This window comes from Xenopus tropicalis, chromosome 5, assembly GCF_000004195.4.
Source record: "Xenopus tropicalis strain Nigerian chromosome 5, UCB_Xtro_10.0, whole genome shotgun sequence".
Taxonomy (NCBI): Eukaryota; Metazoa; Chordata; class Amphibia; order Anura; family Pipidae; genus Xenopus; species Xenopus tropicalis.
In genome coordinates, this window is record NC_030681.2 from 152,672,119 (window position 1) to 152,687,733 (window position 15,615).

General features: G+C 45.5%; 1 protein-coding gene across 1 annotated transcript in view; it reads left to right on the plus strand.

Moving 5' to 3' along the window:
• The first annotated feature begins 14,873 nt into the window (after nt 1-14,873).
• The window catches only part of ncoa1 (nuclear receptor coactivator 1), a 237,102-nt gene continuing 236,360 nt past the window's right edge, over nt 14,874-15,615 (plus strand). Inside the window, 1 exon segment of the mRNA NM_001112912.1 lies at nt 14,874-15,084. The gene's annotated coding sequence lies outside the window, so the exon portion shown is untranslated.

The window sequence follows — 15,615 nt, forward strand, 5'->3', positions numbered from 1 at the left end:
TGCTCGTGTATGGCCACCTTTAAGGTGCCCATACACGGACCTATTCAGCAGCTTATCTGCCCTAAAATTGGCCAGATCTCAATCAGACAGGTTTGGTTTGGATCAGGGTCCGCATCGGTTTGTTGAAGCAGCCCCTGAACCGACTGCACCTATACCTGCTGTTTTAATTCGATCTTTGGCCAAATGACCAAGGGCCAAACGACTGAATTAGCCTGCTATTGCTCACCTGTAGGTGGGCATACTGCTCACTTGGCGACCTCACTAAGCAAGCGGATGCTCATTTGGTGAGTTTGCCAAGTAAGCAGATCTTCTCCCTACAGGTGAGCAATAGCAGGCTAACTTGGCCTTTCCCTCAGTGAGTCAGGGACTGAGGGGAGGCTGAGCCCCCCGGACTCTACGTCGCCATTGATTGGTTCTGTTTCTCACCTAGAGGCGGCCATAATGGGACAGACTTTAGCTTTAGACCAATTCAGCAGCTTATCTGTCTGTGTATGGGCGCCCCCGACAGGCCTACCCGACCGTGCAATTGGCCAGATCTTGATTGAGCTGGATTGGGGTCCAGTTTTGACCCAGACAGACCTGTTTTTGGTAGGGCAGGCGGGGTCAAACCTGCCTGGCCAGTTTTCCCAATCCCTGATCATTTAACCCTTTCCGAATGCTAATTAGCATATGCTAATTTATGCTAATTAGGATTTGAATTTGGTTCGGCCAAATCCTTCAAAAAAAGCCTGGATTCAGCCCGAATCCCAAACCGAATCTGGGATTCGGCGCATCCTAATTATTAGTGACGAGCAAAAAATGAATGAAACGCGGCTACCATTTTTTTGGCGCAACCGCAACTTTTTTGACACGACCGTCACTTTTCCCTCACTCATTGAATTATTTTGAATTATTTTGCCACCATTTTGCAAAAAAATCTGCCAATGGCAAAATGCGAAATTCCCTCATCACTATTAATGATCTGTATAAAAAGCACAGGGGGGGTTGGAGGCTGGGAACCAAAAGGCTAAAACCATCTCCACCTCTCGGTGGAACACGTTGAGTTTGTGACCTCTTCTTTCATCCCTACGAATATTAAAGTTTGTGCAGCTGCGGAAAATCCAGCGTCAGGAACATCTCAAAACATTTCTTCTGGAGACAGGTACCCCCGGATCAGCAAGGTCCCGGGCAGGCAGGAGAGAAGGTTATTATTAACATTGATATTACTAAGGAGTAGAGATTCTTATCGTTGCTCCTCACAATCAGCCTGGAGGCAAAGGAATCATGAAGCCATCACTAATGCTCTGCGTGTCGGAGACAGGGCTCCGTCCGTGCCAAGATGCTGTCCCCTGGGGGCACGAAGATGTTATTTTTATAACATGTCTATATTTTTGTATCACACAAGATTAAAGCTTTCACTACGTTGCTGGTAAGTGTTCCTCAAAGCCACATGGAGAGTTGAACCTCTGCCCAGAGCACAGCGAGGAGAAGTCCAGCTGCACTTGTTTAGCTTCCAGCACGTTGTCAAGAACCAAGAGGTGGGTTCCCTAAGACTCCTGTACAGCTGTGCGCTCCATGACTGAGGCGGGAAGGGTATTAATTAGAGAAGACAGACTGAGCTTCAGAACACTTTGAGATGCCAACATCTTCACTGACCTTGACAGAGGAGGCTTATAGACCTTGTCAAGAACAGGATCTTCTCTATATGTAATGTGTCGGCTCCGACATAGCTAAAATATTCATAATGTAGGGAACTGTGGGCATATTTTTTATTCATTTCTAAGGGATTTGTAAAAGTGTATTTATCAATGGGTAAAAGTTCACCATTTGATAAATATATTTCTAAAAATCCCACAGTAAATAGTAAGTGGGTCAATTATTCTGTGGTGAACTCTAAAGTAAGAGGTTATGTGGGCATTATGCCCAAGTAGGGGCAGATTTTCCTTTGGATTCTGGGGGCAACAAGTAATGGGTCTGGTCCCCGAAAACTCTGAAAACCAGTCCTAATCCCATTGCCAATGCTTCGAACACTCCCACATTATTATACATCCACCTGCTTTGCTCTTAATGACCACTCATTGGACGCTGAGGGATGAAGGTGACTCCATGTAGACCTATCAGTGTCTACAGTGAAGTTCCAATGAGTTCCTGCAGTATCTACTGATACTTGGGGACCCTCTTCTGTTGATGTCTATGGAACAAGCTTCAGCCAAGGCAGCAATATGGCTGCTCCTCTCTAACTCAATCATGTCCCATTTGAGCACTGGAGACCAGAACTGAACAGCATATTCTAGATGGGGCCTTACCAGCGCTCTGGCATTGCTTGCTACAGCCAAGTTTATTATCTACAAGGACTTCAAGCTCCTTCTCCATTATGGATTTGCCCAGTGCAGTCCCATTAAGCTGACAAACTCATATAAGTTGATTCTCAGTAACGTAAAGGGCTCCGATATCTACAGAAACAACAGAATTTACAAGTTAAATATCAGTTGAAAAAAAAGGAAATGTAGAAATTGACCTGCAAAGAGAAGAATGTTCCACCCAACCACCGGGGAACATGCGAAGCCATCCATGTTCATCAGTTGCACGGGGCGGAATGTAACCCATGCAGCGCTATACAGACATATACAGTGTATAGAGGGGAATTCTTACATCTGCTGTGTTACAGGATACACCCCATTTATACTGCGGATTTGGGTCGCACGTGGGAACCCCACTTACTTTCCCAAATGGAATTTTTCTGAATATGTCCAATGTATTCTCTGTATAGAATTATCTGTACCAGTCCATGAGTGACAGTGGCTGAGGCATTACCCACAAACCTCTTGGGCCTCTAGTACCTCTAATGGTCAAGTACTGTTCTGGGGGTGAAGAAGGAGAATAGGAGTAATGCTAAAACAGGTGCAAAGGCTGCTCCGCTTCTAGTAACCCATAGCAACCAACCAGCACGCCGCCAGTTATTATACTACCTACTATAGGGGTTATGTATAATAAATATATATAATAAAAGGGACTAAGTTGGTCTTAAACAATATGGCGGCTCCAATACTATTTATAATTGCAAATACGCATTTCATAGATGGTTTACCCAAAAGCTTGACCCAAAAAAAGCATTACCCAAGTACCCGAGCCCCCCAGGGACTGGTCTGAATCCAAAGGCGGCTGTTATGGGGGAAAAGCAGATAATGGCAGGGTAGGACTGGGCCACCGGGACACTGGGAAAATACCTGGTGGGCCCCAGTGGCCCAGACCCGACCCTATTGCTGCTTCCTCTGGTCCCCAATGTGCTCCCCTGACGCGTTTCACATATGCGAGGACGTCGGACAGGGGCCCCTGCGGGATGTGGGGGTGGTTAGGTGTGCACAGCGGTGGGGGCCCCTGCGGGGGAGGAGGAACCTTGGGGGGTGTGCAGCCCTGCCATGCACCCCCCCCGTCCGACCATGGATAATGGTAAGGAAAGTTACTGAGGTTCGACCCCAAACACCTAAGAAATAGGGGGCTAGGTTGGGGGCCTCCACAGAGAGAGGGAATAAAGGACCCCCCCACCATGACCAAAACATGCTTTAGTTGCAAAACTTTCAACATAATAAATGATATAGACACATAATGCTGAATGACTCACGTAGATAAACTGTATATATATATATATAAAATTCCTTTTATCTGCTACTTTAATGCAAGCTGGTGACCAAGCGCTGCTTGCTGGGTTGGCATGGCAACCCCTCGTGTCAGCCTATAGCACCTATGCCCTCGGATCGTTATAGCAACGGCAGATGATATCCCTTAATATGTCGATATGTCATAAACATTAATCATCGCAGAGAAACGTCAAGTAAAGCGGAGACTTTGAGACTATAATACCTCTATGGACTAAAGGAGAAGTAAAGCCAACGCAGGATTCAGCTAATGGACGGGGCTTAATGCTCCTCGCTTGCCCCAACGAGTCCCATTCACGGACACAGAAAGCTGATCTTTTTTATTTATTCTTGGGGATCATTTCAGTTTATCTGTGTAGGAATCCTGCCGTATTGGGTTTCTGGTTTCCAAGCCTGAAATGAAACTTTTTGTCACGGCGCCAATCATCCCTGCGCTGGCACTGCGGGGGCACGGTCACATGATCTCAGGGTATCGCTATGCCAGATGGGAGATCTCTAACGTCCCAATAGGCCCATATATATATATACGTGTATATATATATCTCATCCCCCCCCAATCAGCCAAACACCCACTAAATACATTTAGCTGCACCATTAGTTCCTTTATTCTGTTTAAAGGGAAACTATACCCCAAACAATGTAAAATATATTGCATAAACAGCTCATATGTAACACCCGGCTTCATCTAAATAAACCATTTTCATATAGATATACTTGTTTAGCAGTATGTGCCATTGGGTAATCCTAAATAGGAAACTGCCATTTTATGTACTAAGGGCCGCCCCCTGGGATCATAGGAGTCACAGTGCACACACTTACTGATAATTGTCTCTACGTGTGTTTAGCAGAGGCAATTCTCAGTACTGTCTATGGCAGGGGATTTTCTGGTGTTTAGTAGCTGTGACAAGTAGCTGCTACTAAGTAGCTCCGTGTGTCTTTACCCTTAGGCTAAGTACCTACAGAATGAGTTAGTCGCCCAGGATAGATCGCTGCTACCATGGGCGACTAACTACAATAGTAGTTGCTGGTGGAAAGGCCAACACATCATTTCAGGCTTCTCAAGTCGCGTGAAGTCGCCCGCAGGAGGAAACTTTGCCCGATTTTCGAAAGTCGAAGTGATGCGTCGGCCTTTCCACCGGCACTATAATAAATATGCCCCTTAGCGTGAGTGAAGGACATAAGTAGCGATGAGTGAATCTGTCCCATTTGCTTTGCCATAAAATTCTCGAAACGGCGAAAAATTTGCAAAACGCATTTGTCGCTCAATTTTTTTGTCAACCGCATCTTTTTTTGTCGTTCGCATCTTTTTTTGTCGTTCGCATCTTTTTTTGTTGCCCACGCTTTTTTACACGACCGCGCCCAATTTGACGAGACTGTGCCCAACGTGACACAACTGCGCCCAATTTTTACGCAACCACGCCCAATTTTTAAACGACCACATCCATTTTTACATGCCCACGCCCATTTTTTGCCGCCCAATTTGATGCGTGCTGAATTTTTTTACGTTAGGTGAATTTTAACAATCCGCCAATGGGGAAATGTGGAAATTCGCTACAAGTCCATGCCTGCCAAAAAAATTTGCTCATCACTAGACATATGGTCCAAGGGCCAATAAGGGAAGCGCTTCTCTGTGACGAGGTCAATACGGTTCTAGAAATCGTTGCTTACAGAGGTTGCGACTGCTGAACATTATTAGATGCTGAACTTGCTATGCCTGTGGCTATAACATTATAGAAAAAGCTGTTGGCCAAACTGGAATAAGGAAGCCATTTGTAACCCTTGTATTAACTAATGTGTTACTGATGTCTGTGCCAATATAAATATATATATAGCCTAAAGCCATAAGGACTACCCATAATATTTCTGATGACTGTTGGATGAGGTGCTGGTTGGGGCCGGAGATGGGCCATCAGCAGAGCCTAATGCAGGACGTACGCTGAACCCCAAACATTACTCTGCCCGCTCCCCCTTACTAACATGGGCTTAGTTATAGTCAAGTTTGTGAATTCGAGTTTGTTTTCCTAAATCCAATAAACTCTCATATCAAATGTTTGTTTATTTATCAATAGAAAGAAAACTTCTTGGGTTGTTGACCTTTGAGTTAACTTATAGTATGGTGTAGATTGTAAGATTCTGAGACAATTTGCAATTGGTCTTCATTTCTTATTATATGTAGTTTATCAGTTGTTATTTCACTACTTGTTCAGCAGCTCTGCAGTTTGGCGTTTCAGCAGCTATATGGTTGCTAGGGTCCAAATTACTTTAGCGACCAGGGAGTGGTTGGAATGAGAGACTGGTATATGAATAGGACCCATTATCCAGAATGCTCGGGACCAAGGGTATTCCGGATAAGGGGTCTTTCCGTAATTTGGATCTCAATACCTTAAGTCTACTAAAAAATCAATAAAACATTAATTAAACCCAATAGGGCTGTTCTGCCCCCAATAAGGATTATTTATATCTTAGTTGGAATCAATTACAAGGTTCTGTTTTATTTCTACATAGAAAAAGGAAATCAGTTTTAAAATTCTGAATTATTTGATTAAAATGGAGTCTATGGGAGACAGGCATTCCGTAATTCGGAGCTTTCTGGATAACGGGTTTCCGGATAAGGGGTCCGATATCTGTATATGAATAGGAGAGGGGCTGAATAGAAAAGAAAGTTACAAAAAGTAACAATAACAATAAAACTGGAGCCTCACAGAGCAATAGGGTTTGGCTGCCGGGGTCAGTGACCCCCATTTGAAAGCTGCAAAGAGTCAGAAAAAGAAATAATGCAAAAAGTATAAAAAATAAATAATGAAGACCAATTGAAAAGTTGCTGGTGAGTAGATAGTGAGTAAGTGGCCGGGGGCTAATACTCACGGAGCAGAAAACAAGGCAGTAACAAATGCGGCTGTTGATTTACACGTTGCGTCTGGCCTGATCCGGGATTAGGGATTTATTACATAACCTGGTTACTGGGATTGCTTTCCGCTGAGATTCCCATTAGGAACCCCCCCCCCCCTTTCTATTTGCAGCTCAGTAACATACTCCGGCGAGCAGACAATATTTAGTAACTGGAATTCCGGAATATTCCGATGCCCCGTAACGCGCTCCATATGTTTCCGGCTCCTCTCGCCAGTTGACTGGGTCGGGATGTCGGAAACATTCTGAATTGTTTTCCTTTTCACGCATCGTTATTGCATTTGGCGGCCCCTTTTCTGCGCTGGGTGTCGGAGAGTTTCCCCCAAAAGCCTGGGATCTCCGTCACGGTAAATCAAAGGGAAGAAACGCGCTTTGTGCAGATTTCCGCGTATTTATTCCCCAGGCACAAACTTTGCATTTGCTCAGGATTAATCACCCCCAGCCGTTTGTTGTGTAGAGAAATAAAAGCTTTGTCTTTCCAGTTTGGCCTAATAAACATGTGCAGGTTGTTTCCCCTTTACAGCCTGACAGACCTGACTCGCTGGGGGAGACCGAGCTTTGCAACATTGTTTAAACAGTAAAATATAGTACAAATACTGTAGTAATAAATCAGTCTTTTAATTGGGGGTCAGTGGAGTTCATAAGTTCATAAGGAGTACATAAGGAGTACATAAGGAGTACATAAGTTACGCAAGTTTCTTTGAAAGTAACGTAATTTTTTGCACAAGTTGCGTAAGTTTTAACGTAACCTTATGCATAACTTATACAATATGCGTAACTTTCACAACGGGGCCAGTCCCCTTCCGAAGCAGATTTTCATGGGGCCCAGTACAACAGTACCCCTTCTACCCCCCCCGATGGCAGCCCTGCAGCAGGAAAAACAATTGCACCCCCTCTATAAGAGTCAGTTGCGCTTCCTCTATAAGTGTCAGTTGCGCCCCCTCTATAAGCGTCAGTTGCGCCCCCTCTACAAGCGTCAGTTGCGCCCCCTCTACAAGCGTCAGTTGCGCCCCCTCTACAGGTGTGAGTTGCGCCCCCTCTACAAGCGTCAGTTGCGCCCCCTCTACAAGCGTCAGTTGCGCCCCCTCTACAAGCGTCAGTTGCGCCCCCTCTACAGGTGTGAGTTGCGCCCCCTCTACAAGCGTCAGTTGTGCCCCCTCTACAGGCATCAGTTGCGCCCCCTCTACAAGTGTCAGTTGCTCCCCCTCTATAAGTGTCAGTTGCGCCCCCTCTATAAGTGTCAGTTGCTCCGGACACATGCAATGATGAGTTTTATCTCGAGTTGCACCCCCTCTATAAGAGTCAGTTGCGCTTCCTCTATAAGTGTCAGTTGTGCCCCCTCTATAAGTGTCAGTTGCGCCCCCTCTACAAGCGTCAGTTGCGCCCCCTCTACAAGCGTCAGGTGCGCCCCCTCTACAGGCGTCAGTTGCGCCCCCTCTACAGGCATCAGTTGCGCCCCCTCTACAGGCGTCAGTTGCGCCCCCTCTACAAGCGTCAATTGCGCCCCCTCTACAAGTGTCAGTTGCTCCCCCTCTATAACTGTCAGTTGCTCCCCCTCTATAAGTGTCAGTTGCTCCCCCTCTATAAGTGTCAGTTGCTCCGGACACATGCAATGATGAGTTTTATCTCGAGCCTGCACCCCAGTATCAGCCTGTAAGTTGCCCTTTATTGACGTGTCTAGAATCAGGAATGACCCCACCCCCCCCCGAGAGACAGCCGAGATTACGGCGGGGACTAGAGCAGTCAGACTGCCAAGAGGAGCGATGGGAATGTGAGTTTTCTATTGAGCGTCTCTATTTGCCTCTGGTTTCCAGTGAGAATGAATTCTCTTTTGCAGTTTGATGTCTCTTCCCAGTGCCAGTGATACCGCAAACATGAAAAAAAACGGGTGCCCAGAGTTATACGACTCTCAGTTACGGGTGCTCCCTGCAGCCCTGGCGGCTCCCTACCTAATAGTAACTGGCCCCACCGTCATATGTTAGTAGGGCCCCCGGCCTGGGGGAATATGTCCTATTCTACAGCTCTTCTCTTTCTGCATCATCTGAAATCCTGCCTGGGGAGGAGGGACTAAAACACTGATGTTAAATAATATAACAGCTTCTCCCCAGCTTACAGACAGCAGGAACTACATAACCCACAATGCATTGCACTGGGACGTTCCTTTCCTTATTGATGTGCAGGGAATTGTGGGATTGCAAGCTCCTCTAGGGCAAGGTTTGAATCATGGAGAATTCCCTATCAAGCTCAGTGTAATCCATAAATACTAATACAGGTATGGGACCCATTATCCAGAATGCTTGGGACCTGGGGTTTTCCGGATAAGGGGTCTTTCCGTAATTCAGATCTTCTACCGTCTGCTAAAAAAATTATTTAAACAGTAATTAAACCCAATAGGGCTGTTCTGCCCCCAATAAGGGGTAATTATATCTTAGTTGGGATCAAGTACAGGTACTGTTTTATTATTACAGAGAAAAGGGAATCATTTAACCATGAAATAAACCCAATAGGGCTGTTCTGCCCCAATAAGGGGTAATTATATCTTAGTTGGGATCAAGTACAGGTACTGTTTTATTATTACAGAGAAAAGGGAATCATTTAACCATTAAATAAACCCAATAGGGCTGTTCTGCCCCAATAAGGGGTAATTATATCTTAGTTGGGATCAAGTACAGGTACTGTTTTATTATTACAGAGAAAAGGGAATCATTTAACCATTAAATAAACCCAATAGGGCTGTTCTGCCCCAATAAGGGGTAATTATATCTTAGTTGGGATCAAGTACAGGTACTGTTTTATTATTACAGAGAAAAGGGAATCATTTAACCATTAAATAAACCCAATAGGGCTGTTCTGCCCCAATAAGGGGTAATTATATCTTAGTTGGGATCAAGTACAGGTACTGTTTTATTATTACAGAGAAAAGGGAATCATTTAACCATGAAATAAACCCAATAGGGCTGTTCTGCCCCCAATAAGGGGTAATTATATCTTAGTTGGGATCAAGTACAGGTACTGTTTTATTATTACAGAGAAAAGGGAATCATTTAACCATGAAATAAACCCAATAGGGCTGTTCTGCCCCAATAAGGGGTAATTATATCTTAGTTGGGAGAAAAAGGAAATCATTTTTAAAAATGTGAATTATTTGATTAAAATGGAGTCTATGGGAGATGGCCTTTCTGTAATATGGAACTTTCTAGATAATGGGTTTCCGGGTTAAGGGGTTTGATACCTGTATCTAATTGTCACAATGTAATTGGCCGGGCCCTGCCACAGTAGGAACATTACACAGAGTTATAATAACCAGTAAAGGTTTCCGGCCGCCACATGTTCTCGGATGACTTCCCCCTGTAGAACCCACCGGACTTTAGGGCTGATCCAGTAAATGCTCTTTGGTTCTGGCTCGTATCACAGCGGCGTAACTTAGCGCTCTCCTATCTCTGCTGCGTAATGTGTTTCTCATCAAAAGCCCCCAGGAACCCGTATCCAAGTCTCCCTAATCCCCCACTTTGTGTATGAAAGGATTTAGCCTTCATCCCCTCTGTAAATACCTTTCTACTTAGATCTTCCTGGGCTTTGTGGCCCCCGCGGGTCAGCGCCGTATCCTCTATCCCGTTGGATATGTTTATTCTATAAATGTCTGTGTATGTTCTCAACGCTGTCTAAGTATAAAATAATAATCTGTAGCTTTAGAGCCGTGTTCCAATTAGATAATGGCTGACAATTATTTTCCATCAAGCAGGGGGATTAAGTGATGTGGGACGGAATTATAACCACATGTTTGAGAAACGAGTAATGGCGGATCAGACGTGGGGCTACGGTTAGGGGTCACGGTCCTGGAGGAGTTTGGCCGCTCGTTTGGCCACTCGTTTGGCCGCTCTGTGTTTGGAGTAAATTCAGTTGTGATTATTAACAAGCATTGACCAAATGGCCAAGGTGCATTTTTAGACCCTGGTACTTATACAACTTAATGAAATTTCCCGGGAAGAACTAACTTTGGAGGGCTCCAAAGATAACTACCTACCCACAGCCGCAGGGTGTGCTTTATGGCAATGGCTTGGGCAGGTTGGGGAGCAGTGGGGCGCCAAGGGCAACTAAGGGACACATTTTGCACGTCGTATTGATTTCATTGAGGGTGGGAGTCAGGGTGCTGATAGTTGGACCTCAACAATGGCCAAAAAACATAAAAGCCATTTCTATTAAATAATAGCCCTGTAAAAGCCCCTCACAACCCACTACTAAAGATGCCCCCGGCTCTGGGTGGGGTGGGTATATTACCCTAGTGGGAGGGCACCCACATTCCACTTCCATGACTTTTCATTCAGTTTCCTATGAGCAAATCAGTTGTGCATTCACTAGCCATGAAACCAATTCAGTGGGCACTAAAGGGCCCTCTGAGCAGCACTGACCCCTAGTGGGGCAGTTTATATAGCAGCTTCCTTACTAGGAGCAGTGCTACCATAGGAGTAGAATGTATATACGCAGGCTGTTTGCATTTCTCAGCTTATTTGTGCCCTGGGTACCCCTGGAATTATAGCGGGGTGACTGTTACCCCAATGTTTCTATATATCTGTAACCTTGTTATGGGCTAAGGGGGCCCAGCCTGAAGGCCAGTTAGGGGGGATTTGGGGTGAGTGCTTATTTGTGCCCTGGGTACCCCTGGAACTATAGCAGGGTGACTGTTACCCCAATGTTTCTATATATCTGTAACCTTGTTATGGGCTAAGGGGGCCCAGCCTGAAGGCCAGTTAGGGGGGGATTTGGGGTGAGTGCTTATTTGTGCCCTGGGTACCCCTGGAACTATAGCGGGGTGACTGTTACCCCAATGTTTCTATATATCTGTAACCTTGTTATGGGCTAAGGGGGCCCAGCCTGAAGGCCAGTTAGGGGGAGATTTGGGGTGAGTGCTTATTTGTGCCCTGGGTACCCCTGGAACTATAGCAGGGTGACTGTTACCCCAATGTTTCTATATATCTGTAACCTTGTTATGGGCTAAGGGGGCCCAGCCTGAAGGCCAGTTAGGGGGGATTTGGGGTGCTTATTTGTGCCCTGGGTACCCCTGGAACTATAGCGGGGTGACTGTTACCCCAATGTTTCTATATATCTGTAACCTTGTTATGGGCTAAGGGGGCCCAGCCTGAAGGCCAGTTAGGGGGGGATTTGGGGTGAGTGCTTATTTGTGCCCTGGGTACCCCTGGAACTATAGCGGGGTGACTGTTACCCCAATGTTTCTATATATCTGTAACCTTGTTATGGGCTAAGGGGGCCCAGCCTGAAAGCCACCTTTCCCACCCCAATAACAGCCGGCACAATGTGCCCAGGAGGGGAAGGCCCTAGGGTTTATACACAGGGCAGGGTATGAGTTGCTGAGAGAAAGAGAGATATTTCCATGCATTGCTTTATTGTGTAGAACACACGAGCGCATTGTTAGTGCTGGGGGAGACACATCGGAGGGGAAAGCCAGTGGAAAAGTTGAAAGCCAGGAATGTAACTGGGAGGTCACCTTCGGGTCCAGGCGTTCCACTCACCAAGGCAGCCATGAATAATCTAGAACAATACAAGTTGCAGGGTAATGGCAGATGGTCCGGACAAGTCTAAAATGTGAGCTGAACCAATCGGCACCTTTATACAGAGATCTATTCAGGGCTCCCCATAATGAGAGAGTATTTATTTCTACGCTCCAGTCCCAACGTTACTCAGGGAACGGAGAAGGATTTGGCTTTTAGTTACTAAGCAATTGTATATTTCCCTAACAGCCCCCCCAGACTGGCTGTAGCCCCCATACTCCCCTCACCTCTCACCCCAACATAGTAACTTTATACTGGCAGGAAGGGACCCAAATGCAAATGGCAACACCCAGGCCAATTCAGCTTTTCAATTCGTCTTCATTATTTATTTTTTCTAGTTTTTGAATTATTTGCCTTCCTCTTCCAACTTTCTAATGGGGGTCACTGACCCCGGCAGCTAAAAAAACTATTGCTCTGTGAGGCTCCAGTTTTGTTATTGTTACTTTTTATTACTTATCTTTCTATTCAGGTCCTTTCCCATTCATATTCCGGTATTTCATTCAAACCACTGCCTGGTTGCCAAGGTTATTTGGACCCTAGCAACCAGATAGCTGCTGAAATTTCAAACTGGAGAGCTGCTGAACAAAAAGTTAAATAATTAAAAACCTACAAATAGTAAAAAATGAAGACCAATTGCAAATTGTCTCAGAATATTACTCTCTACATCCTACTAAAAGTATGTATATACATCCATTTCACGTTGCTTTCTGGTGTAAATCAGTGCTTTATTGTGTGTGTGCTGAGTGTAGAGTAAACTGCCCCCCCCTTACCAGAATGAAGCCCCTTATGGTTAGTAGGAACCTACCTGCAGGTTGGGTGTTTCCCTGGTGCAAAAATAGTGGGACAGTTTAGGGCAACCCCCCCAGTGATGTCCTGTCTGGGGGTCCTTGTGTCCCATCCGATAGCCAGCACCATGTGACCCCCACCCCATGAAATATTTAGGAAAAGAGGTGGTTTGGGTGTTTCTGGAGGTGTGATAAGATCCTAGGGCAAGAAGCTCACAGCACAGTTCAGTCAATGTAGGGGCCAGGGGTAGGGATATGCAGTTAGGCCTGTACCGTTGGCTGGACCCCTAGTGACCTGCAGTACAGCTAATACCCCTGATAGTTGCAGCAGTGCCCCTCAGAATAAGGAGGAGTCTATAGGAGTTGTGAGCTCTGTATTTATTGTACTGTAATTGGGTAAGTGGCTGCACTTCTCCACTTTGCCACTAGGTGGCGCTTGCAGTAAAAACAAACCTTCTCCTAAAATCCTTGGAGAACGGTATTGCTGCAAAGCATCCAGACATGACAGATAGCAGCCAACTCATTTCCTTCTACAGAAATATCAGTGGCGCCAATGGGCGGGGTCCCACCCAGCAGAGTCTATAGCAGGGAAAACGGTTGAGCTTACACACAGGGGGCAATAGCACCCCTGAGACATATTTATATATATATATATTAGGGATGCAGCCAATGCAGGATTCGGTTCGTTATTCGGCCTTTTTCAGCAGAATTCGGATTTGGCCAAATCCACGCTCCTGGCCAAACCCAATCAGAATGCTTATAATAATGTGACTTTTTGTCACATAAACAAGAAGATCATTTTTCTCTTTAAAGCACGGGTTCACCTTTGAGTTAATGTTTAGCATGTTATTGAATTGCCAATTCTAAGCAACTTTTCAATTGGTCTTCATTGATTATTTTTTTATAGTTTTTGAATTATTTGCCTTCTTCTAACTCTTTGCAGCTTTCAAACAGGGGTCACTGACCCCGGCAGCCAAACCCTATTGCTCTGTGAGGCTCCAGTTTTATTGTTATTGTTACTTTTAAGTACTTATTTTTCTATTCAAGTCCCCTCTCCTATTCATATATCAGTCATTCATTCAAACCACTCCTTGGTTGCTAAGGTAATTTGGACCCTAGCAACCAAATAGCGGCTGAAACTCCAAAAGGGAGAGCTGCTGAACAAAAACTGAAATAATTAAAAAACTACAAGTAATAAAAAATGAAGACCAATTGCAAGTTGTCTCAGAATGTATATATGTATATATACCTTTATTTATAAAGTGCTACTTATGTACGCAGCGCTGTACAGTAGAATACATTAATACAAACAGGGGGTTAATAAGATAATAATAGATAAATACACAGTATAACAATAAATACTGAAAGAATATTGCTCTCTACATCATACTAAAAGTTAACTCAAAGGTGAACATTTGCTAATTTAGGATTCTGGGTTCGGCCAAATCTGAAAATGGTGGATATATTGATGATTTATTTTCTTCATTTTGGTTCTGACTTTTGAAACAATGTAGCAGAAGCCAGAGGAATATATATATATTGTGCTATATTGAGTGCAGGGACACAAAGTGCATTGTGCGTCCATAAATACACAGACGCGGCACATTGTACAGGGTCTAGACACAATATCCCAGACTGGGTCCATGCAAGTGAATGGGAGGCGGGGGCCTGTAGGGGGCGGCAGAGCATCACTTTCGCAGGCAGACAAGGGGGGACGCAGGCAAGTCTATGAGCATCTGAGATACACACAGACCCATAAGGAGAGACACAGCATTAAAGATAAACACAGACTGTCGGACGCGCAGGGGGGGTAACAAGCACAGGTTGAAGGGGGGGGGCAAGTAAGAACTGCTGTGTAACAGATACTGCCCAGCTGATACAGATTAGCCAAAGAGATTGGAACAAAGGGAAGGGGGGGGCACAGGCAGGTATTGGTGCAAAGATAATTGTGACAGATACAATCATGGAAGTCCTGAGCCAGCAGGGCTATTGATACTCATTAGATGAGGGGGTCACATTCCAGCCCCCCCAGTGGCCTGAACTGGAACTGATGAGGGTAACCGTCCTGATTGGGGACGAGACAGTCTGGGATCCAACGCAGACAGGAGCCCATTGCATCAACGCACATGGGGGATCCGAGCCCCTGATTGGGAAGTGCCCCCCACCCCTCCTCGGCGGCTGCCCCTGCAGGTAAGTGGCACTTAATGGGGTTGGGGGGGGAGGGTTGAAGCTTTTGTGCTTGTATGTGTGCAGTCACATGTTTGTGAGCCTGGTATCAACCCCACCTCTGCTCCGGGGCACGTGGCGGGGGTGTAAGCTCTTGGGCTCAGAGAGTCCATGCCTGGAATTCCGCTGCTTTGTAGCCCTGCTGGGGGTATTAATCCCATGTCATTGTTCCCCGGCACGCCGGCCGCTGCAGCACGGGCTTCTATTGTTTAAAGGATAAGTATCATTGCTGTATTTTATCTCATTCACTTTTGCAACTTTTATCTGCTCCTGTGTCCGTAGCGCGTAGCTGCGTCCCAACTCTAACGCGGGTAATGTAGTAAAAAGGGCCAAGCTCGCTAGCGGTCTTGTAACCCTTAGCAACCAATCAGCAGCCAGTATTTATGGGTCAGCATCTGGTTGCTATGTGTTACTGTATCTGGGACAACTCTTCTGCCATCTGTGACTGAGCTCCCTATTTGTGTATGTGTAACTGTGTCATTTTGCTGGTTGCTA